Raw genomic sequence first — 26,327 nt, forward strand, 5'->3', positions numbered from 1 at the left:
AAAAAAATGAGAAATTCAGTTTACTCAGTTGAAAGTAAATGTAAGTGCTACAAGGCAGAGGGAAATAGCCAAGGAAATATATCTTATAACACTGTGTGCTACACTGTGCATGCTAGACAAAGCCCATGAAAATCACTGATATTCAAAGTACACAATATTTGTACAAAATACACAACATATTATAGATTAAGTGTAGCCACAGAGCAAAAGTAAAAATTAGCTTGAACATATAGGCCACTTCACTTCACTGTGCAGCTAAATTAGCTTTGTAATTAACTCTCTCATCCTCTGAGTTGCACCTAATAAGGATTGCACTGTGCATGTGTGTACAGGGGAATTAAGTACTTGATTAAACTGTTTAAGGAAAAAGGCATCAATGTGGACAGCTCAATGAAAACATCTGTTAAATGCGAAGTGTTGGTCAAAAAGAAAAACTATGAAGCCATATTAATAAAGGGATACAAATCAATACTGAAGATATTATAAATGGCATAATATAAACCAATGCACCAGAAAAAGTTCACTCTCTATTTGAACACTCAAATTCAGTTTTCAAAAAGGATATAGCAGAAATAGAAAAAATCCAAAGAAAGGTAAGAAAAATTGAGAGAGAGAGTTTGTCATGTGGGAGTTTATAAAGATGAGAAATAATTACTTTGGAGGGAAGATGAATTAGAGGTAACATAATAGAGATATATCAAATAGCAATTGCATGAAGTCAGTTGGGAACTCCTAGTTACAAGTTCATAATACAAGAATAAGGTATGTCCAATGAAATTAAAAGGAAACAAACGGATCAAAAGAATTACTTTTTATATTTTTTACACAAAGCATAAATCACATATGGAACTCATGGCAACATGATAGTGAGCTCCAGGGTTTAGTAAAATTTTTAAAAAAGTTATATTATGTATATCAATAGTACCATCACCCACAGTCAGATTAGACAGGATAAAATGTCCTTGACCTGGTACTAGCCACTGCCAAAGACACGATACTGGAGCAGATGTATCCTCAGTCTGGTCCAGTAAGATAATTCCTATGTTCCTCTTTCCTGAATTGCACTTAAGGGAAGGCTGAGGCAATAGTGAAAAAGTAAAAGTGTTTTGTATGGGATTTATTTAGTCAGTGGTTCTCAGACTGAGATCCATGGAACACTTGCTGGTAGTCTGAGGAGAGTTGGCTTATCACATGGTGCCTGCTCTCTTTGTTTCCAGCTGCTGACCTGCTTTAAGAGACAGTTAAAAACACATTAAATACTAACCTAATATTACTATCCCAACAAGCAAATGCAAGGGGAGGTGTTCCTAAGACAAGCGCTCTATTAAAATGTGGTCCCCAAAGTATGAAAAAGTTTGAGAATCCTACATTAGAGAAGATATACAACAGTTTTATGTACGTCTTTATACATTACATAACTAAAGACTGACTAAATAATAATATACATTAAATGAACGTTCAGAGTTGTTTGGAGAAATACCTGTTAGTGATTCACTATCTCCATAACTGCATAGTTTCTCAGTAGAAGCTGCCACTCTAATGATCCTTCTTAGGATAGAGAATTCAGATTTCATTTGACTGCATTCGAATAGCAGGGGCTTTCAAAGTTGTTGTAGGCAAGTTCTAAATTTTAGATTTTGGGTTAATTTAACAATGGTTACCACTAAATTGCACTTGAAAAAAAAAACAACAACTTAACTTACAGAATTGTACTGCCCCTTTTCTCCATTCAAGCAAACAAGATCTGAATGATCAGTCCTACTCTTCATCAGTCAATATTAATACTAGTTGCACTTACATAGCACTTTACAAAAAACTAATTAGTTGTCAAGATGGCAGATTTCTCTCTGGTTGTTTTTATTATATTTAAGACTAAATCGTTTTAAAAATGATTTCCTTTTAAGTAGATGCACAGATCAGAATCTTATCTATTACACTCAAAATATCTGATCTTGATTGTTTATAACAAATCATAAAATAAATAAAACTGTCTCTCAGATAATTTATATGAACTAGGAAGCATGTGTGAAATAATGCATTATGGGAACTGAGAGATACTTAACATGAATTTCAATACAGCAGCACTCACTGAAAGCAATGAATTTGAGAAGCATTACATGGTTGACAAATTTCAATGCACACTAACACTTGTAAAAACTGTCTTAGTGCCATTATAGGAAAAGAAGGGTATACAGAGATAAACACTGGAAAAGAATGCCTCTCATTCACAAAACTTGTGAAGTGGGACTGAAGACATTATACACATTACTGATTTGGTTTCAAGTGGCTTTCACAATGATCCAGTAGGAAATATATTACTAGTACTTAGCAATTATACAGCACTTACTGTGTTCAGAGAATTTTACAGACTGTAAGGCTAGGGTTTTTAAAGGAACCTAAAAGAGTTAGGCACTCAGATCCTCATTCCATTTCAATTTGATTTAGGAGCTTAACTCCCTTAGGCTTCTTTGAAAATCCCAACCCAAATTAACTTTTGCAACACCTCTGTGATGAAGGTAACATATAGAACAGTTCACCCGGTCAGTCATTTTCTGTATTTCTATTTTTGTTTTTTTTAAGTTTTCAAAAAGGATTTTTGACAGTCTAACTTCGCTTTCTGATACTTCTGCTGTTAAGCTTTAACCTTGTTCTGATATCCAAGGTGTAGCATGAAGATGTTACAAATTCAGCATTATGATTTCACTGGAAGTTCTGGATGACAGCCATTAAAGAGATGGAATACACATATCTTCGAAATTTAGCAAAAAATATCAAGATAGAAATAACAAAAGTCTATTTATTGGTAGGATACCATTTGAAATGTTTTTTTTTTTTTCAAGTCTGAAAGTTTTTTGTTAAAGAAGTCAGTCAAAGAAAAGTCATTTGGCTAATAATGAATGATAAAATCCATTCCCAACTCCATGCATAATGCTGAAGAATAAGGAGTATTTTTATAAGCCTCTGCCTACTGGGCATGGAAACCAAAAACTTCTATGGACTTCTGAAAACTAATTGGGGACTTCTAATTAGGAGTCTGCTGACCGCCTGGAATAACTGTACTGCGTTCCTTTCCTACAGCTACAGAACATGCAGAAGGATGGAAATTTCTAGAACATAGCCTTACAGCTGCTGGAAGTGTTTATGAGGAAAAACAGCTTACTATACTATGGGGAAACATGTGAGTAACTCCCCCCCTCCCATCTCCAACATCCTGCAGTCTTAACTGCTATGTCATTGGGCTACTACAGTCACTTCCTTTCTCACCTTATGGGGTTGTGGCGTACCTCTGCTCAGACCCCATGGCAAGCATTCTTACACCACTGTAAAAAATCTGTGAACATAGTGGTCTAACCACTATATCCTGTGGGAAGGGAATGAGTGAAGCAGACACATCTGTGGCATGGGGAATGCCTCAGGCGGGAAACTGCAGGGCTAGCTTTCAGAACTTGCACATGCAAGAGCTGCACCGTAGACAGAAATTTTTGGTTTATGACCAACTTTTCTTTAGGCAGGTAACTGCTGTGTGCATGTGCCACTCAAAACTAAGACTAAAAATGGATATAAAACAGCACTTCTGAGTTAGAAACTGACTATGCTAGGTTTCTCAGTTGTCCCAGATGTTTTACCTGATATACCACAGGCTTCCTCAGGTAAGAGATTCCTTCCCCGTGCACCACCAATCACTTAAGAAAAAAAGAGAAAACCAACAGAGGATATTCCTATATAATAATCATCAAATAAGATCCTCTCCACCAAAAAAATGAAGTCTCAATTATGGTATCCTTTTTCACACGACAGGGGTGTCAAAGCCTTCAACAGGCCTCCACAGACTCTCAGCTGTTAGTCTCTGAAGTATGACCTTTGAAAGGGCATTGGGTTTGTCTCTTGGTTTAAAATTATATTTCATCCATTTCTATGATGAGCTATACCAGCAGCAGAAACTCATCTTGTCCTCTGTTCATAAAAGCCTCCATGAATCTGCTACTTTGTCACTACCCTCCCTACTCCCTCTCCACTTATTCAACACTGGCCTCCGCTCTGTCCCTTCCCACAATCTCACCACTTTTGTTACAAGAACCATGTCTTCTGCATCTCAACATCTGGAACAGCCATCCAGTATCCATCCTCCTCACCGATTCTCCCTCTCAGTTCAAATCTCATCTGAAAATGTCTCTTTTCTTCCTTGCCTGTATCTCTTAATTTCTGTGTCTCTGTTCTGTTGTTTTAGTTAACCCAGTGGTTCTAAAATCTTTTCATACTGTACTTTACTTTTTTAGACGGGATATTCTCTGTAGGAATGCCTCTTTTTTGAACTCCCTACTTAGATCCCACGTCTCTCCCACTGAAATTACAACAGTTGGTTACATATAATGGGAAAGTATTAAGGAGAAAATATGATGGATGTAGCTGTTTGGTGACACCTCTTTTAAATATGCGTGACTTATTACCTCTCTCCTGATGTAGGATTTCACATTTATTAGTATGGGATTTCTCCCTGCTTTGAACTCTCCAGGTCATTGTGTACTTTGCTTCTGCTCACCTTTTGTGTTCACTAACACTCGAAATTCTTGTGTCTATTTACATATTTTATCACAGTTAAATTAACCCTTAACAAAGACTGATATGGAGCAGATGCACAGAGTGTAGAGAGATGTATTATGGAACTTAGTGGTGATACACCTTAGAAACTCTACAGGAGTCCTACACAGGGGAGCAAATAGCCAGAACTATCACTACCTGAAGACTAAAAGAAAAGGAGTACTTGTGGCACCTTAGAGACTAACCAATTTATTTGAACGTAAGCTTTCGTGAGCTACAGCTCACTTCATCGGATGCATACTGTGACTGACAGGTATTAGATCACTGAACTCCACAGGTCAATTCTAAAACCACTGATTTAGCTCTATATACACATTGTATTTAACTCTACACTACATTTTAGGGTATGGTTTGTATAAATGTATAAATAAAAAAATTAAATACATTTATATTGTATCATGACCACACATAGCTTTCTTTAACATTTGTGAAGGATGCCCAGTGCCCGGAGAACACCTTTACCTGGCAAGGTTTTGAACTCAAATTTCAACTTCAGGGACAGACCACAATTTCTCTCCAGAGAGGACCTTAAGAGACTAGGGAGAGCAAGAGAAAAACTAAAGCTTTAAAAGCTACACATTGTCTGCATTCAGCCAGTCTGGTTCATATTCATATTGCACTAAGTTATTTCTATCAGATATACAGAGAGGTTCCCAAAAGACTTGTATCAGGATGGGGGTACTCATAAAATCTATTCTCCCATTACAGAGCATACTAGCAAAAATAACATCAATGACTATTCTCTCAGTTTTGGTAAAACATCTGATTAATGGAGTTCCTGGCTCTTCTAACTAGCCTAAACAAGCTTTGTTAATCCTTTAATGTAAAGTTTAAAAAAGACCCAGATTACATCACTCTTAATATAATGACTACACTTGTGACAAATGGATATGTGGTGGAGACAGTATGCCTGTCTCTCAGTGAGTTAAAGGAGTCATCTTCTACAGGCTGCTCTCCCACTTTGTTTCTTTTAGTCAGAGTTGCGGGTTTCACTGAATGCACAGACATGCAGAAAACGTGTGTAAATCCTCCTCCTCACCATTGCAAGGATAATACACAGACTTAAAAAAAAAAAGGCCTGATTTTCAGAGGTGGTGAACTTCAACAGAAGGTGTGGTGTTCAGCATCTCTGAAAATAAGGACACTTTCATTGTTAATGCCCCCAGGGTGTCCCTGCAGGTATTCAACATGGAGACAGCAATGCCCTCTACAAATGCACCCAGGATCTCCCTACTTGTATCCACCAGGGCAGACACATGCAGAAGACGATCCCTGTGTGAGTCACCTTTCTACCCATGATTTCTTTGCAGGGATAATATAGTGTGATGCCTTGTGTAACTTCCCCTCATGATTTTACTGTAGAGATTCCAGGGGACTGAATGAACTGATTTACATGCTTCATCCTCACATTTAAAATATTTAAGGTCCTGCAGAGCATTTTCCAAACCTGATGGAGAGGTTAAATTCTGAAATAAATGGTAACAATAAGCAGAATGAGTTGCTCATTTAATCCTTATGATAAGAGTGAGACAGTTGGTTATACTTACCCTTCTTAAAACTACCATATAAAAGCCTTCATAATCTAGGCTTGAAATACATGAGTGACGGTCTCTCACTCTGTGCCCCTGCCTTGCAGTAACAGTTGGCCAGGACAAGTCTGATCTCAATCCCAGGCCATAGATAGGACTGAGGTTACTCTACTATGGAATTATCTACCAGAAAAGGCAATACCAGTGTCCCTTGGTATAGGGTGCCCTAAAAGCAGGCAAAACACATTTATTTAAATTGGCCCAGCCTTGATTAGTTTCAGCTAAATCTCATCACCACTTTTTTTCTCTCCCATCTGTTGTTCCCTCTCCACTATTTTTTGCACCAGTTGGGAATTGATTCCTTTTGCTGGTAGGATGGCTGCTGATTGGCAAGATTAGGATTTGATTTTAAATTCTGAGGATCTTCCTCATAATATCTGGGTAACACTTTCCTGCTTTTGCGAGTTCAGTATTAGGAGTAATATTTAATAGAAGAAAGGTGTGTGGTATTTGATTGTCTTTAGTAAATTCACTTTCTCTTATGAATCTCTTCATTACACATTGTGTATTGGATCAAAATCTGGTTCAAACTGTTATACTTTAAATTGTTTCAAGTTGTGAGAGTTTGGAAACAGTCTCTAAATTTGTCCTTGTATTAGGTATAGCAACGCCATAGACGCTGCATTTTCTGAGATTCTGTTCCAAAGTTCCTCCAAGGAACCTGCCATTCAGTAATATGCTGGGAGGCCAGACTGCCACATATCTTCAGCTGAACAGCCTCTCATATATGTCTTGTATGTCCACTGGATATTTAATATTGACAATTTACTCAACTTCTGTATTCTGTTTTGACACATGCCAATGTGGGATCTCATCTGAGAGCAAAAAAATACCACTATCTGTATCCAAAAGCATATTGGTTTCAGTGTCAAGGAGTTCCTGTTCTTTATCCCAGGGTGCAATTAATTTATTTCCAGGCTGTAACAAAATTTACTACATTTTAGAACATACAGCTCCCCTTATGTCAGCTATGGCTCCTGCCAGCCATTTTGCGGCACTGGGAAGGGAGATGGTAGCTGCCATGTCAGAGAACTTAAACCCAAACTGTAGCAGGCTTCTGGCTGTATTTCTCCCTTGGTCGGAATTCAAGTTTCTCTCTCTGAGATGCTAATCAGTAGCTGCTTCAAGCTAAAATTTTCAATTTTTGTTTCTAAACAAAAGGATAATTTATTGGTAGAGTAAAAGAAATGAAAGAAACACAAAATAAAAGATAGGACTGAAAATGAACATTTCTATAAAATTTTATTAGGTTGGTGCTATACTTATATTACAAAGCAGAGTTTAAGGTTTCTGGACAAATATCTTTGAGGTGAAGCCAAAACCTCAATCATCTGAAAGCAAAGGTAACCAACTACCTTAATTCTGTCCCCACAGAGGACACCTCGATTAAGGCTTAGGCACTCAGCTTTCATTAAAAAATTTTTTTTAGCCTATGTGATTGCAAAGAAAAGTTTGTAATTATGCCTGGAGTGTACCGATGCAGGGACATCCTCCTGAGTCTAGACAGCCTAAACCACTGGTTCTCAAACTTTTGTACTGGTGACCCCTTTCACATAGCAAGCCTCTGAATGCGACCCCCTTTATAAATTAAAAACACATTTTTATGTATCTAACACCATTATAAATGTTGGAGGCAAAACGGGGTTTGGGATGGAAGCTGACAGCTCGCGACCCCCCATGTAATAATCTCGCGACGCCCTGAGCGGTCCCGACCCCCAGTTTGAGAACCCGTGGCCTAAACAATAGCTCTGAGAGGAGTGAACTTCCCCAGGCATCTCAATGGGGGCCTAGGCCAACATTTCCCATGAAAAGACTGTGTGGCAGAAGGAGGGCAGTGCCACAAGCCCAGCACACTCAAGATGATGCACACTGGCTGTGGAGAAGTACTGGGGGGGCCTCCCTCCTGAAACTGCTGCCTCTTCAGCGATGAAAAGGGACCCTTGCTCCCATTCCTGCTGCCCCAAGACAAGAAGGGCCTCTATTTCTATTGCTGCGGAATCCCAGGCCAACCCTGCGTCTCTGGGAAAGAACAGGGAGCCTCCTTGCCACATTTATTCCAGGTGGTGATAGTGTGTGTGTGTGGGGGGAGTATCACCATCATGAAGGGGCAAGGCTGTGCGGATGGAGCTAGAGATGCACCACATAATGGTGCATCCAATGCATTGGACTGCCTTAATCCAGACCTGCCACAGAGTGATACAATCTTCCCATCTTCGTTTCTTTGAAGCTGGAGTATAAAAAAGTGCATGGTAGAACATTGGTTTCATACATACATGATTCCTTTACTAAGTGTGATGTTTTTGTTCTTTTTCTGTGTTTTTCAAGATCTAGGCCCAGGAGGTTTGAATATGGATACATGTTAGCACTTTGTCTAGTGACATCTAGGACAACTGGCTGGCAAATCAAATCATATAACCTAATCCTATGAAGTACTGATCACCTCCTGTGAAGTACAGCGAATTCTCAGCATGCTGTAAGACGCGAGGCCTTTATGAAGAGTATGGAATTATTGTCTCCTCTATGCTATTTGCCCAATCAAAGTAATTTTTCCTCCTGTGGATTGTGAAAAAGGCCAGAACTGGCACAACCACTCTAGAATTAAGGATGAAACATTCTTGATTTTGTGGTTGCTGACAAAATGACATTTTTTTTTAAGGAATTGATAAAATAGTCTGCCTTTCTCATTTTCATGGGGAGAGATACAGAGTTACGATAAACTGGGTATCTTCACTGGATTTCCACACTTACAAGAAACTCAAACATTTGAAAGTATAACCATAACTCTGAATTTCCTGTCTTAAGAGAGGAAAAAAAGATAACTATAATCTAGATGAGAGTACGCAACAACAAGCTCGACTCTGCTGCAAGGTCTCTAGATTTTGTGGCACTCTGATGGAAAAATTCTACAACAGTTTCAGGTATGGTACAAATGGAGATTTTTTTCTGATTTAAATATGAACATGAATGTAATCAGTACACCTCCCTGTTATTTTGATATTAAATTCCATTTATTTTATACTTCCACATTTTCAGTTTTTAAGATGCTGCAGAATGTTGTCTGGGGGCAGGTCTACACTATGGCAGGGATCAACACTCTGAGATCGATCCACTGGTGGTCGATTTAGCGGGTCTAGTAAAGACCCGCCAAATCGACTGTAGATCGTTCTCCAATCATTCTCTGTACTCTACCCCCGACGAGACGAGTAAGGTAAGTCAACAGGAGATTTTCTCCCATCCACCGCCCACGGTGTAGACCCCGTGGTAACTTGACCTAAGGTACGTCGACTCCAGCTACGTTATTCATGTAGCTGGAGATGCATAGCGTATATCGACTTACCGCGGTAGTGTAGACATAGGTTGTTTTCTCTGAAATTTAGGCTGTTAAGATGAATGGGGCAGTTTTAATCTCTCAGCCATTGTTTCTGCCTGTCTGTGAAATTCTGGAGCACATTTTTTTTTTTTTTTGCAAGAATGAAACTCCATAGTTGCAGAATACATGAGAACTGACTACAAAGTTCTTGAAAGAATTCTCAATCCTAAATTACTGATATTTTCTTGCAACCTTAACTTCACTTTGAAGTTTATTTTGGTCAGGGATTTCCTTGGATTATTTAAATGGTCCACTAGAGATTAACCCCACTTCAGGTAAAATACCGAGAAGAGTTTATTTAGATAAGACATATCAAGTGGTATTAAAACACTAGATTAATTGCCGTTACTTGTCACACAGACTCCAGGAGATGCATCTTCTATTCCTGTCTCAGGCTGATGACTGTAGTATTATGGTATCTCATCAGGTCAAGTTTCGTTACTTTTAGACTATCAGACTTTGATTCTCTAAGAATTTCACCTGCTATACCATAGATCTTTCAAAGATCTGCTACTGTCGGAATGGCTATTCTTTTCTTTAGGAGAATGGAAAAGCAAAAGTGAGGGATTCAAAAAGCCAAATGGCAAGAAGATCTAAAGAGCATAGAAAAATTAATGATGTGTAAGGAGTTTTCTTCAATTTTGTTTTCCTAATCTGGGTTTTCTAGAGTTAGTAAATTACAGAAACAAAAACAGTGAGGGAAAGCAGTTTGGATCCAAAAGATGGGGTGTTTTGTCAACTGAGGAGAAAGGTGAGAAGTACAGTTTAAAGTCTCAGACAGAAGTTGAAAGATACAGTTCAGCTGTCTGTGTACTCCTGCAGTAAGCAGTATTTACAAAATTGTAAAGTCATCACAGACCTTTGTTGTAACTATAGTTATGAGTCTGCATTAACTCTCAATATGAATAAAAGAGTTAGCAATATATTAATGGTTAATAAAGGAAAACAATCTATGACCATGTTTATATTTGGAACTCTCACCCTAGGTTGGTACTGAAAAGAGCTGTTCTCTGTAGTTTTAAAGTCAGATTTAAGACATACTTGCTTTTTATGGATTATCTAATGACATCAGGAGTACTGTTAGAATGAGAAGCAGTGTGGAGAAAGGTGTTAGAGAAGAATAGTTTGCATTGCAAAAGCATGGAGACTACAACACAGATAATCAAGACTGTAATCATCACAGCACTCTAACATCAACATTTCATTTTTTGACAAACTGTTCTTCTTGTCTTTGATTTTACAGAACAAGTTTCAGTTCAGAATGGAATTTTATAAGCAAGTTGTGACCCCGATATATGTGAATTGCTCGCAGACCCTTACACAGAGCAACATTAGTTAATCTTGCTAGAAAGTTTCAAAACATATGCTAGTTTGACAGTGCCTCTCTAATAAACAAGGATCTTTCCTCAGCCAGAGAGGAACCTTAGATTTTGTGTGTTTAGACGGCATTAAACATTAGTGAGTTTCAGTAAGCTATTACATGGCCCCCCACCCCAGGTTTCACCAGAACATTTTTAGCCTCACATTTTTGTTGTTATATGACCCAGCACTTCAATAGCCTTTGCCTGCGGCTTCAAAGAGTCCGTAGAGAGTAGTATACCCTCCTCGATGAGCTGTTCTTGGCGAGGACAAGTTGCCAATAGACACAAATTCCTAGATTCTAAAGTGATGTGAGCTGCTCAATGTCATCTCAACATAGGCTGTCTGCAATAGCCCAGAGCCCAGCTGTGTGTGTATAAATGTGTGTCTGTGCTGTAAGATATAAACAGCATTGATAGCAACATTATTTAAAAACTTTGTGCTTGTGATTTAGTTCTGACAGATTAATTTTCAAAGTTGTCTGCAAAAAAAAAAAAAAAAAAGGTATAATTTCCGCCTTCTCGCTCTCTGCCTCACTTTCATACTTTAATCTAGCCAACAGCCTTTATGATCATTACTGGAGAGAGAAGTACAATAAATGGTCTGCCTAAGCAACAAGAGAAGTTTTGCTACACTAAATTAAATTAATGTTAGGAATTTTCTTTGTACAGCAAATTGCAAGGTCTGGCATCTGCTAAAAACAGCACTGCCCCATATGCAACATTCAAACACACAGACATAAAATTCCTGTCTGTCCACACCACCCCTGTGTGTGGTCCACAGACAGAAAATTCTTATCCATCCACACTATCCCTGTGTCTGGTCCACAGACAGAGAAAAAATTCCTGTCCATGCACTATCCCTCACATGCCGTATACAGACAGATTCCTGTCCATCTGCATGGTTCCCTCATGCAGTATATGAACACAGATTATTATTATTATATATCAACACTTTTTTTTCTGCTAGGGTTATTTTTTCATATCTAACCTTCATAACATTTGGGTAATGATGCCAAGTAGCAAGATTTAAAAAAATGCAAGTTCTGTACTGTGCTTGTGTTGACTTATTTTTACCAAGAAGATCTCTCTCATTTTTCACATGAAAAGAGTGGGGACAGGTGTCAGTTTGGTCACATGAGCTTTCTCTAAAGCATCTGCAAATCAGCCAGTGTTCCATCTTGCTCATCTACTCCCAATCTGCTGCTCTTCCTACAAACTGCAGGATATTACCCTTTCTCGTCAATTAGAAGCCCACTCATAGGGTTGAAGGACATGATAACATAGTCCTGGAGCAAGCTCTGGGTTATACAGTCCACCTGTCCTGTAGAGCCACCCACATAAAAAGGAGGTCCTTGGAACATGGGATAAAAAATCAAATCAATCATTCAGTCTTGCCTCTGCTGTTTTATCCTTAATGAGTTACTCAGCCTGAGGTCAGTAAGCCTATGTGAAGCAATGACACAAATCATGCAGCACTGACAGAAGCAGAGGAAAAAGTAGGGATGAAGGAACAAAAAGATAGGGGCAGAAAACCTACACTGATTTACTTGCAGCCAGAGGACTTGAGGGGAATCAGGGAAGTCAAAAGATTTATAAAATCCCCATAGTATCATAAAAGGCAGCAGGCTGACAATAGGAAGGACAAGCAGGGTTTGATGGTTGGGAAGGGTGGAGAAGAAGAAAGGAAGAGTTATATCAAAATTTTGAAGAAGTATTTTTAAACATCTGGAAATGATGAGGAGAAAGACAGAACAGATGGACAAAGAGAAACTGGTCTGAGTCCAGATTTCCCCTCAGCTCTCAACCTCTGGACTCTTCTTATTCCAGTCAAGCAGAACTCACTGAAACCTAAGCTGCCTCTTACTTGTGATACTAAGAAGAGGCTTGAAGGGACACACAAAATAGATTTAAAAATCTTCCCAAAACATTAAGGTACATTACTTATTACCTCCACAGAGCAAGTAAACCTCTGCAGTCTTCCAAATTTTAAACAATGCATACATGTGTGTTTTCTTATGGGATATCAATTTTTTTAAACCAGCATTTATGTAAGCAGTTGGCAGAAATTTGGTGTTCTGGTTTAGGTAATGGAAGTAAAGCCATGGTTTTATCTGTCAAAAATCTGGGAGGCACTCTGGCATAGTATCAGAGTCCACAGCTGAGTCACAGGCTCATTTGGGAAAAGGTTTGTTTTTAACTTGTTAAAAAGATTAATCAGGGCACAAATGGTGAAATTAAGTATATAAATTCCAAGTTCCCAGTGAACAGAAAAGAACAGCTTAGCAGTATCTGTGTTGTAAAATAAGACAGATACCTGGGCAACTCATGTCTTAGAATTTATGGAGAAGATAAGCAGGCCCAAATGGGCTAGCTCCCTTTGTTTCTTTTACCCAAACAGTAGTAGATAAATATTTGCATGAAATACAGCTTGGGTTGGCAGTTAAACATCTGTATGAATGTTTGTGAAGGTACTAGAAAAGAGACATCTGGAGGCTGGTAAAGGGCAAAATCCTGTCATATATTAATTAAGGTCAAACAATAAGACAGAAAACTAGCAAAATGGCTGTTCTTCATAGTGGATTCAAGGTAAAAGACCTCCTGCTCCCTTCAGACATCAATACTGTGATAATGATTTTATCATACATTTGGGGATTCAAAATTTATGAAAGTTAAGATGTAAACTCCCTTCTAGACTATTAGCAATTGAAGGGCATGCAGTATGTTACTACAAAGGTCATTTTCTCTACATTTGAAATAATTTGTTAGAGCTGACCAAGCATCTTCTTGTGACCATATGATAATCATGCTTTAGATACCCCCACTAGCAGTAATGAGCAAGAGTAGGAAGACTTTTGATATTTAAGACTAAAGCTTGCTTTCCATTATAAATCTAATCTTGACCTACTTCCTAAAGCCATTTCTGGGTGCTGAAGAGACTCCAGGGAATGAAGCCTAACTCAATAATGCAATGAGGAAGCAACTCTCCCACTACCTTGATATCCTTGGATTTGAGGAATCATGTCACCTTCTCCTCTCAGGAGTAATTTATTTCAACAGAGACCCACTTAGAGGCATCTAGATCTGGCCTAAATGCAGAACTTCTGGTTCACAGGAAATTTCAGTGTTTCAAAATTTGGGTTCAATTCAATGCAGAACAAAAAAAAAATTAAAAAAATTGCAAACTGGAAATTTTAAAAAAAGGGGATTTCAGAAACACCAACATATGGTGTTTCCAAAATGAAACCTGCTTCCTGGGACTCTGAAATTAACATGATTCTTGCCAGTTTCACTGCTGCCCACCACTGAATAGCAGCAATGAAACTGCCAGATAGCAGGTGCCAGGGCTTTGAGGGGCCACAACTCTGGGAAGCCCCTTCATATGGATTATTCCTGGGCCAGCTGGCTCCCTGGGCTGCCTGACTCTTGGAGTAGCTGACTCACCATGCTCTTGGAGTCATGCAACCAGGAGTCTAGAAGCCCTCCACGTAGAAGGGCTACCGCTGAGCCGGGGACCCTAGAAGCCAAAGGACTCCCAACTCAGAGGCAATCTGTGTGACACAGCTGCCCCAGAACTATGGAACCTGAAAAGTCCAGGTCCCAGTCTGTCTGCACATTGGAGCTGCCGATCCTAGATGCCCTGAGCTTCCTGGCACCAGGGCAGTCCATGAGGTGGGTCTACCTTGGAGTCACAGACCCTAGAACCCTGGGGTCTCCAGCAGCCCACCAGGTGAGCTGGTAGGAAAGCAGGCAGGTTTCTGCTGGAACACTGCCTGGTTCATTGAATGTTCATTTGTGCAGAACATTTCAGGTTCAACAAATTGGCATTTTTAGACAAAACTCTGTTTCATCAGAAAATTCCTAACAGTGCTAGAGGAGTAGAGTACAGTATTTCTGTTCTAATGGAAAAATTTTGAAAAGCTCCACCCTGCATGGGGCATGTGGTAGTATAAGCTTAAGTTCCCTACTTAGGGAAGGAAATGGCAGATGGCAACAGAATCCTTAGTCTCCCACGCAGGCAGAAGACAGTAGACCTCTCTCTCTCTCGCCCCCCCGCAACATTTTCTCCCCTATAGAAACAACACATGGTAGCATCTTTCCTCTGGTGAAGAAATGTCTTTGATCTCAGTAGAACAGGGTGGAAAGGGAAAGTTATACACCTAAGGAAAGAGAATCCATGACTTCTGTTGAGCACCAGTACAAAATTACATTTGTTATGGGTGCATAATGAGTGTGATCGGGCTCCCCCTTGCCTGTTTATGTAGAACATGCAAGCAATGTTGTCGGTCATTACTCTTCTGTTCTGGTTCCTTGTGAACGGTAGGAAGTGGAGGCAGGCATTGTGGACAGCATGGAATTCTAGCAGGTTTATGAGCAGTCTTGTCTTGGCTGCGGACCATAACCCCTGAATTGTGTGATGTTGCAGGTGTGCTCCCCACCCTATGAGGGAGGCATCCATTGTTATCATCTGTGATGGAGAATCCTGTGTAAATGGGATCCCTGAGAACATGTTGTGTGGTTGAGTCCAGCAGGTTATTGATTCCTTGACTTTGGGAGGCATCATTAATCATCTGTTTAATATGTTTGTTTGGTCTGTAGACGGTTTCTAACCATCCTTGCAGGCAGGGCATATGTAACCATGCGTGTTTCACCACAAATGTGCATGCTGCCATGTGGCCCAGAAGTTGGAGGCATGTGTGGGCTGTAATCTGTGGGCCTGTCCTCACTGTGGATATGAATGTCTTTATCATGTTGAATCTGTCTCATGGAAGTGATGCTTTCGCTGCCACTGAGTCAAGGAGAACAGATCCGTCTGATGCAGAAAGTGGTGCGGCACCAAGAGCTCCAGTGCCAAAGAGTGAGGTGCCGACTGTATTGGAAGTGCAGCGTGCGGAGCTGGTGCAGTCTGTGTTAGCAGCATTAGCTGTGGCATTGTAATCGAAGCGGTTGTCGGTGCAGACTCCTTTAGCATTGTCGACGGTGTAGTGGTGGAGATGGGCAGCTTAGAGCCCTTAGACTCCACACTGGAGCACTAGGTTCCAGCAGCAGCCGCCACGTGAGCAGTGCCAGAAGTGCCCAGAGCGTCATAAGTGTTGAGCTGCGGTGCTGCTGGCACTGATGAGAGTGATTTGGTCGGGGACTGTTTTCTGTTCTCTACGAGGCGAAGAGGATGGTTTTTTGTGAATTTTTTGGTTTTTGGAGACCTTAGTAGAGACTATGACTTATGCCAGGAAGAGGTTTCCTGCCCTGGGTTGGAGGCTCGTCTTAATAACTTTTCCATCAAAATGAGTTTCAGGCTCAGGTCTCTATTTCTGTGTCCCCACCCCCAGTTTGTTACAAAGGGCACATTTCTGAGGAATGTGAGCTTCCCCGGGCAACAAACACATTGAGTGTGCCCAATAACATAGGCATTGCCTCTCTGCACATGCATCTTTTAAATCCTGGTGAACCAGGCATTTATCTAACTTAACACCATTCCTGCCCATCCTGGCTAATAGCCATTGATGGACCTATCCTCCATGAATTTATCTAGTTCTTTTTTGAACCCTGTTATGGTCTTGGCCTTCACAACATCCTCTGGCAAGGAGTTCCACAGGTTGACTGTGCATTGGGTGAAGAAATACTTCCTTTTATTTGTTTTAAACCTGCTGCCTAATAATTTCATTTGGTGACCCCTAGTTCTTGTGTTATGAGAAGTAGTAAACAACACATCCTTATCTACTTTCTCTATACCAGTCATGATTTTATAGACCTCAATCATATCTCCCCTTAGCCGTCTCTTTTCCAAACTGAAAAGTCCCAGTCTGATTAATCTTTCCTCATACGGAAGCCGTTCCATACCCCTAATCATTTTTGTTGTCCTTTTCTGAACCTTTTCCAATTCCAATATAACTTTTTTGATATGGGGTGACCACATCTGCATGCAGTATTCAAGGTATGGGCATACCATGGGTTTCTATAGAGGCAATATGGTATTTTCTGTCCTATTATCTATCGCTTTCTTAATTATTCCCAGCATTCTGTTCACTTTTTTGACTGTCGCTGCACATTGAGTGGATGTTTTCAGAGAACTGTCCCCAGTGACTCCAAGATCTCTTTCTTGAGTGGTAATAGCTAATTTAGACACCATCATTTTATATGTATAGTTGGGATTATGCTTTCCAACGTGCATTACTTTGCATTTATCAACATTAAATTTCATCTACCATTTTGTTGCCCAATCACACAGTTTTGAGAGATCCTTTTTTAGCTCTTCGCAATCTGCCTGGGTCTTAACTATCTTCAGTAATTTTGTATCTGCAAATTTTGCCACCTCCCTGTTTATTCCTTTTTCCAGATAATTTATGAATATGTTGAATAGGACTGGTCCCAGAACAGACCCCTGCGGAACACCACTATTTACCTCTCTCCATTCTGAAAACTGACCATTTATACCTACCCTTTGTTTCCTATCTTTTAACCAGTTACCAATCCATGAGAGGACCTTCCCTCTTATCCTGTGGCAGCTTACTCTGCGAAAGAGCCTTTGGTGAGGGACCTTGTCAAAGGCTTTCTGAAAATCTAAGTACACTGGATCCCCTTGGTTCACATGCTTATTGACCCCCTCACTAACTCACTAACTTATCTAACAGTAGAAACGAAGCTTTTTAATGGGACAGCTGAGCTCTGTCTCAGGCCGGGGATGGTTGAGAAGGAACTGAGGGGTCTGGGTTGCACATGCTAGATGAAGTGCCAATGGCGCACAAGGCAGGCACCACGCAAACGCAACCAGTACAGGCACTGCTACTAAAACTCTCCGAGCAAAGGGGAAGGGACGCACCATCACCTGGAGTGGAGCACCCACAGGGACATGCCTCAAAGAAGAACTATCACTCCCTTGCTCTGTGACATGATTGATGCCTGTCATATGTACAGCCCAACACTGAACAGGCTGGGGGGGGGGGCCGTGGGAGGGCCTGGCATACTGCACTGCAAATTCACAGTTAATTTCCAGATTTCTGCAACCTGCTGAATATCTGTATTTTGGTTTATTCTCCCCCATATGTATTACTTTGTATTTTTCCCAACTCAATCTCATTTTATTATTTCTTGCCCAGATTTCTAATCTCCCCGTCTCTTAGTTTTGCATTTTTCTACCACATTTCTGTCTCATTTAAAGATATTACCTTTACCTCCCAACCCTTTTCCTCACACAATTTTCTGGAGAAATAACTCTCACTTCACTCTTCCACACTAGCCAACTACTATTCTCTCTCTATCCTTTGTTTCTTCAGCAAGAATCTAGAGAAAGTTCTGTCATGTCTCCCAAGTCAATCTCCTTGATCACTTTGTTTGCCTCTTGCCTATTTTTTAAGTATAGAGACAACCCTGCCATTATGACAGTTTCTTGCTGTAATGTGTGTTGTGATACTCTACTTAGGAAATGCTATTAAAAAGTTGTACTTTATACTATGGAAAGATACTATATGTACATGCATGTTCAAAAACATGGTTTGAGCCCCTAAATGGGTATAAAGGCATCAACATGTTATTGAATTGGAATTCAGATCTAGTTTATATGTAGGCATGTAGAAAGCATGACAGGAGATGGTTGGAGATTACTGATGGCTAAAGATGGTATATCATTCCTTTTGTTAGCCAGTAAGGCCCCATGCTACTGAATCACTGATTTAAGAGACTGTTTTAAAGTCACAAGCTTGTTATGCCTCTTAACCAGCTATGTTTAATTGCCGACCTTCTGCCTTGTTTTATGGCTCCAGTATGAAACAGTGAGTGGTAGAAGGGTGGGCTGATGTTTTTGGAACCCTGTGCCCAGTGTTCTGCTATGGCATCTTTACTTTCCAATGATAATCCAAGATCCTCTTGGAATTGCATCCAGCTATTTTTAAGGCTCATACATACAGCTGGGTGAAATTTTTTGGCTCAAAGTTTTTTGCCAAAAATGCAGATATGGCAACACCTAAATGTTTCATGATTTTTTTTTTTTGTCGGTTTTGCCAAATTGTTAATTTTGGAAAAAAACAAACAAAATTCAGAAAAAATCTGAACATTTTATTTTGACATTTTGTGCTGGAAATGGCCCACCTTGATTATCATGCACATTGTAGGGGGACTGGTCACTTCGGATGAGCTATTACCAGCAGGAGAGTGAGTCTGTGTGTGTATGGGGGTGGGGGAGTAAGAAAACCTGGATTTGTGCTGGAAATGGCCCACTTTGATTTTCATGCAGGTTGTAAGGAGAGTGGTCACTTTGGATAGGCTATTACCAGCAGGAGAGAGAGTTTGTGTGTGTGGTTTTTGGAGGGGGGTGAGAGAACCTGGATTTCTGCAGGAAATGGCCCATCTTGATTATCATACACATTGTGAAGACAGTGGTCACTTTTGATGGGCTATTACCAGCAAGAGAGTGAGTTTGTCTGTGGGGGGGCGGAGGGTGAGAAAACCTGGATTTGTGCTGGAAATGGCCCAACTTGATGATCACTTTAGATAAGCTATTACCAGCAGGAGAGTGGGGTGGGAGGAGGTATTGTTTCATGGTGTCTGTGTATATAATGTCTTCTGCAATTTCCACAGTATGCATCCGATGAAGTGAGCTGTAGCTCACGAAAGCTTATGCTCAAATAAATTGGTTAGTCTCTAAGGTGCCACAAGTCCTCCTTTTCTTTTTTTAAAATCATACTGCAGCCATGTAAAAATCTTAATGAATGAGAGCAATATCGTAATAAACCAAAATAGTTTTAATTTGGGCTGAAAGCAAACATGGGAAATTTCAGCTCCCAAAATATTTTTTAAAAAAGTTACAAGTAACTGAAAACAAAGCTAATAATAATACTTTGCACTTCTATGACATCTTTCATCTGAAGATATAAAATTACTTTACAAACAATTTTTTAAGCCTCAATACCTCAGCGAGGTAATAAACCTGCTTCCTCAACTAAAGCTATGGAATCACTACTGAAATATAACGAACAACAGACTTGACTGCTAGCTGAAGTACAGATGACATGCCTGGCTTGCCAGCATATTCCTCTGAGAGTAGGTGTAAAGGGACCTGAAGTCACTGGCAGCAAGAAATTAACCTGTACACAGTTTTATTTTAATAATATAAAAGGAAGAAGGGTAATGCTGGAACGAGGAGGGCAAAGGAGAGAGAGAGTAAGTGTTAATTCCATAGCAATAGTTTTTTCTATGGCAGCGATTTACCTTGACACAGCACTGAATGTTGCTGTATGGCATTGTGGCATCTCTCGTGTTCTCTTGTGGCTGTGTAGTCTGAGGAGCAAGGTTGCAAACAGATGTCACACAGAAATGTGTAGGCTCCCAATGAAGACTGTCAATCATGCTTGGCCCTTTTGTATATCAGTTTTTTGCATCTTTGTCAAAATGTTTACAAATATTTTATTGAAGGTTGCTCTATATTTAGGTTTGCCCTTGGCTGTGTCTTTGAAGTTATCAATATTTATGAGGTGAGAGTCTCCTTAGGGGTGTTTTTGAGGCATTTACATTGACTGCCCTTCCTGAATTTTCTGAGTTTCAACTTGCCATAGGACTTTTTTCAGGAGTCTACAATCACCCTTTCTGACAACTTGACTTGTCCGCCTAGGATGAGGTGTGATAATCATTGCCTCGATGCTGGTTGTTTCTGCTCTTTCAAGGATGTTGATGTTTGACACTTTGTTTTGTCAGCAGACCTTCAGAATAGAGCAAAGACATTGCATGTGAAATTTTTCAAATTGCTTGGTGTGTATGCAGTGTGCCATGTTTTACACCCATATAAAAGGAATGTTATCATTGCTGCATTGTATATCATCAGGTTTGTTAACAGTATGAAGATATGCTGGTTGAGTATCCTATGGCAAAGACTTCCAAAACCCTGGCTTGCCTTCTGCATTCTGTTTGACATTTTCTTGACCAAGGGAACTGTCAGTTGAGATGGTATTGCCCGGGTATGTAAAGTGATTGATATTCTTTAGTTCTGTACCATCAAAGGTGATGTTTGGTTCAGTGATAGTGGCTGATGGGACTGGTCAGAACAGGACTTCAGGATTTTCCAGGCTGAAAGTGGGTCCAAACTGTTTAGTTGCCTCTGAGAGCCTATCAAGGATAAGCTGTAGATTACTTTCACTATGACTAAATAGAGCACAATCATCTGCAAAAAGGGCTTCACATACAAGTTTCTCAAGGACTTCTGAAGAGTTATCCATCAGTTCTGTACCTTATGTAAATATCCTTTTGAAGGTTGTCAGTGGTGTAATTCAGAACCACTGCAAAGAAGAGAACAAAGAGAACCAATGCCAGCACACAGTCTTGTTTTACCCTATTAGATATGGGGAATGGCTTAGAGAGGCCATCATCTGAGAGGACTTGACCAGTCATGTCTTTGTGGACTTCATGTATGATGTTAACAAATTTGATAGGGCATCCAAGCTTTTCTAGAATTTTTAGAGGCCATTTCCGCTCAGTGTCAAATGCTTTTCTTTTCCTTTTTTTTTTTTTAAAGGTCAATAAAGACAGCATATAGTGCCATGTTTTGTTCAATTAATTTTTCCTGAATCTGTCTCTCAACAAAAATCATGTCTGTGATGCTCCAAACTGATCTAAATCCACACTGGGTCTCTGGCAGAAACTTCTCCGATACTGTTTCAACAGGCTGATTGAGCAAAATACAAGCAAGGATTTTACCATCTACAGATAGGAGGGAGGTACCCTGGTAGTTGTTGCAGTCAGATTTGTTACAACTATAGTTACAAAAATAAAGGTATCTTTGAAATCCTGGGGACTTTTCTCAGTTTCCCATATAGTCTTAATGATTTCATATAGATGGTTGACAGTGTTGGGGCCTGCAAGTTTGAAGATTTCAGCTGGTATGTTGTCTTTGCATGGTGATTTACCTGACTTCATTTGTTTTTGCACTTCTTCAAAAGGTAGGTGGCTAGGTGATTTCTTCATGCTGGGGGTCCTGGGTCCCTCTGCACCTGTGGGTTGACAACAGAAAGATGGCAGAGTAGCTCAGTAAAGTGCTGTGCCCATCTTTCACAGATGCCTCTCTTGTCCTTGATGAAGGTAAATACATCTAAACTCTTCAGTGGAGTTGGCACAAAATTTGATGGACCATAAATGGTCTTCAGTGAGTTATAAAATATCTGTGTGTTGTTAGTATCGGCATAATGCTGTATTTCTTCTTCTGTCTTTTCCAATCAGTTACCCTGTAGAACACGAAGCTGTCTTTGAGCCTTGGCTTGCAGGTAATTGAATTTGTCTTTGTTTGATGTTGACTCACTGATGTTTTGCCAAGACATAAACACATTGTCTTTTCCTTGTGTACATTTTGGATTTCACCACCATTTTCATCAAACTAATCCTGGTGCTGTCTTTTATTTTTACCTAGATTTGAATACATTCCACTTTTCAAGCGCATCATTAGGGACGATGTAATGCTATCCAATTTTCTTCTAAGTTTCCCCGCAGTTTTATTGATGCAATGGAAGCCTCAAGTTTGCTATGTCCAATTTCAGTTTAATCTGTACAACATTGATTCGTTGATCATCCTGTGGGGGGTCCAAAAGTTTGCTCTTCTTACTGCTCTGGTGATCTTCATGTTCCTGATGTCTCTTTGCTGCATAATGACATAGTCAATCAGGTGCCAGTACTTTGATTTTGGACTCATCCACAAAGTTTTATATTTATTGGCTTGCTTGAAGATTTTGTTGATAATAACAAGCTCGAGATCAGCACATTTACTGAATAGGAGGAAAACATGCTGTTCATTTTTCCAATTCCATTGTTCTTTATTACACCACTTCAAGCCTCACTGTCTTTTCCAACTCTGGCATTAAAGTCCCATAGAATTATGCGGTTTGTCATCACTGGGTATAGATTTGATTATGTCATCCCAATCAGAATAGAATTGTTTATTTCTTCTGTACTGTTCATGACTAGATCATAAGCATTGATAAACACTGGTAACTAATGATCTAAAAGTGATTGAAAAAAAAACAACCCTGGAAAACGTGAGTGAGGGTGGTTTGTTTTTCATTAGTAAATGTGTGTTTTGCTATTCTTCAGTAAGCTCTGTTCAAGGGTATGGTACAATCTGGCTCACCGTGCCAGCTGAGCCACTGTCAGATTCCCTGGTTCTGCTCCTAGCATGGCTCCCTGCTAGACAGAAACAATTACTGAGGAGCAAAGACTGGCAAAACAGGCAGCTCCATGACTGATAATCTGTGTGGATTACAGGCCTACAACAAAAGCCACGATGCTCCAATTGGACAGCCAGTGCTGAATAAGAGCCATTTACACTCATTTCAGCCAGAACTTTCTTATGTTCCTACTTCAATAGCTTCTATTGTACGAATACAGTGCTTTCCCTCAATGTCTGCCCACTCCTATGCCAGCTCCACTGTCAGGACACTTAAAACCATGCTACGAAGACTATGTTTTCATATGTCAAAGGAGTGAGTTCAAATCTTGAAATAGCTGTACTTGCCATGCTCGGGTACCTGGTGATGGTTGTGGTATAAGAACAGAACGCTTTACACTGAAGCTACTCCCTAGATGAAGATGAGGCTGTGACTGTACTACAGTTGGGCAACAATACTGTTGCCTCCAACAACATTTCTCACAATACTTCTCTTTTGCCTAAAATTTTTCTCATAAAGAGGACATAAGTCTGTGCATTCGCTGTGGTTCTGAACAGGCTGAACAGTCATCCAGAAACCATAGAGACCTTTCAGTTTTATCCAATAAATGGTGGGAAATCTGATATACAAGTTCTGTAAATATCTAAACAAACAGATCCAAATTCCCTGAGCCACTTATTTTTAAACATTTATTTTAACTTCTCTCTATTCCATGCAGGGAAAACAATGGCAACAACTTATTTAAAAAATTCAAGTGTACTTTCTAGATCACCTACCGCCATCCTTTGACGGGGCCACAATTATATGGCCTGAATCAAAGTCAGCAGTAGCTTGGTCTTTTTGAACTTTGAAGATGTTTTAGTCTCACCAACTTTTCTACACTCGGACCTACCTGCTGTTCTACTGACTGGGATACATGGTAACAGTGATAATGTTACCATTTTTAGAAGGAAAGGTTACTTACCTGTAACTATGGTTTGAGAGTTGCCTCCATGCATTCACAATTGCGGGGGCACCACCTCACAAGTAGGAATACACAGAGATCTCAAAGAGCACCAGCTATCACAGTAACAGCATTTTGTGCTATGTCATCAATTTTCTTTGTGGCAGCTGAAAAGGGAATTAATTTTCTGATGGGGTAATCTTTAACAGCAGACATGGTCTTAGATAGATAGGGCAAAACAGGGTCTATCTGCAACTCTAAATGGGTCTGTACAGTTTCCTTAGGGACAGTGTTAATAAAAACCTGCCAAAAGTATGGAAACTCTCATGTGGTTACATGGTAGTGGAAACTGCTTGTCTATCAGTCTCTTCTGACCCAGTTTTACATTCTTCTATAACAAAGAGAAATATCTCTACCAGTGGAACTTTATTTCGGAAAAGTTCATAGTAGGAGTTTGTGTCAGGTGTCAAACTGCTGGGTTTCCAGGGAAACATGTAACTATGGAAAACTAATATTTTGGGGGGAGGCTATTTTAGAGTCGAAAAAATTTCCCCTCTCCCCCATTCCCCAAAAAAGAAATTAACTTGAGAAACAATGAAATCTTTGCAATGCCATAGCCTCACGAGGGAAGTCAGACAAATCCTTGTAGGGAGGAAGAATAAAGTAGTGTAGAAAGGCTTGTTTCAGCACTTAGATGGCTATCCTGACATGTAAAATGCTCTGTAAGTGTTAGAATGTATTATTATTACAGTTGTGTTGCTTGTCCACAAATGGCTCATTTTTATGTGGTGGAGCCATGAATGGTGAATAATGGCCCCTCATTTCATGCTGCTCTGTGTATGAAGGGGAGGAGGAAGATACAGGAGGCCAGGGGGATTTTAATTTTGTGTACTCAGACCTTCTGCAAATGTCAAACAGACCGCCACAGAAGCTGAATTTTGGGCAGCCTGAGGCTTGTAATTGCTCTTCTCATTACCCGCAAGTCAGGGACCCTGGCGACCAAAGCCTCCTCTAAATCATAAAATCACTGTGACGTCTATAAGTAGCTATGGGCTAGTGATTGCAAATGTATTACAGCAATAACTGAAAGGTTGGTTACTTGACTGCATTTGCAGTATCATCACTGTAGATCATTACAGGTACACAGAGGGTGTGGAGTACAGGGCAGAGCCCTCTTGTTACTGAAGGAACTAAGACCACGTCTGCTGTTAAAGATTACCCCATCAGAAAAGGCAGAAGAAGGGGACACTGAAGGTGTATAGTTGACAAAATGACATTCTCAGAACCTCTCCATTTAAAAGCTAAATGCTTCTTCGGCTATTCCGGAGATTAACTGTTGGTGTTGTGTAGTGCCTGACTGTTGATCTCTCAGGGCTTGTCTACACAGTGGGTTAATGCGCTATACAGGGGTGTGATTTCTAATGCACACTAACAAGTTGCATGTTAATTGTTCCATGTAAACCCTGCTGGTGTACTTTAACATAGTGCTTTTTGGAAAGTACACTAGGGAACATTTAGTGCGCACCAGCAGAGTCCACATGGACCAATACGTTAGAGTGATTTAGAAATCATACCCACAGAGAGTACGTTTCTACATAGTGGGAAACCTCAGGAAGCGACTAATTCTTCCTGGACAACGGTGATGCTTTTGGTGAATATTATGCCACTTAACACAACAATTAGTGTCTTTTTATAATTAAAATGTACTGAATACTGGCGAAAGATGCCAGATTAATAATGCTCCATCTGTCCACAGGACAGGCACAGCACATGAAGCAGCAGTGTAAGCCTTCTTTTATCCTGTCTGACCCTTGCAAATATGCCTCAGATCTCCCATGGAGGAAGAAGTTCAGGGGTGAGAGGGAGTTCATTTACCATATGCATTTAATCCTTGGCACCTGTCCTGAGATCACCAATAAGAGTACAAAGGTGTCACTTAGAAAATTGTAGTGGTGGTTTTTGTGATATTGACATCTCTCTGTCCACTATGGAATAAAATGATTGCCAAGCACCGGTCAGATCTTTTATAAAACATGCTACAGCATTATCCAGTAATACTCAAAAACACCCCAGTGTCATTGTTTTAAGCTGATATGTTAATTTAGATCACGGGTTCTCAAACTTTATTGCACTGCGACCCCCTTCTGACAACAAAGTTACTAAATGCCCCCAGGTGGGGGCTGGAGCCTGAGCCCTGACACCTTCGGTGGGGGTTCAGCTCTGGGTCCCAGCAAGTCTAATGCTGGTCCTGGCGACCCCACTAAAATGGAGTCGCGACCCACTTTGGGTTCCCGACCCACACTTTGAGAACCGCTGATTTAGATAATT

At 40.1% G+C, this 26,327-nt stretch overlaps 1 protein-coding gene across 10 annotated transcripts in view; it reads right to left on the reverse strand.

The window, feature by feature from the left end:
- Positions 1 to 26,327, reverse strand: part of ERC1 (ELKS/RAB6-interacting/CAST family member 1) — a 553,011-nt gene that overhangs the window by 48,776 nt on the left and 477,908 nt on the right. The gene's annotated exons all lie outside the window — the stretch shown is intronic.

Source organism: Natator depressus, chromosome 1, assembly GCF_965152275.1.
Source record: "Natator depressus isolate rNatDep1 chromosome 1, rNatDep2.hap1, whole genome shotgun sequence".
NCBI lineage: Eukaryota > Metazoa > Chordata > Testudines > Cheloniidae > Natator > Natator depressus.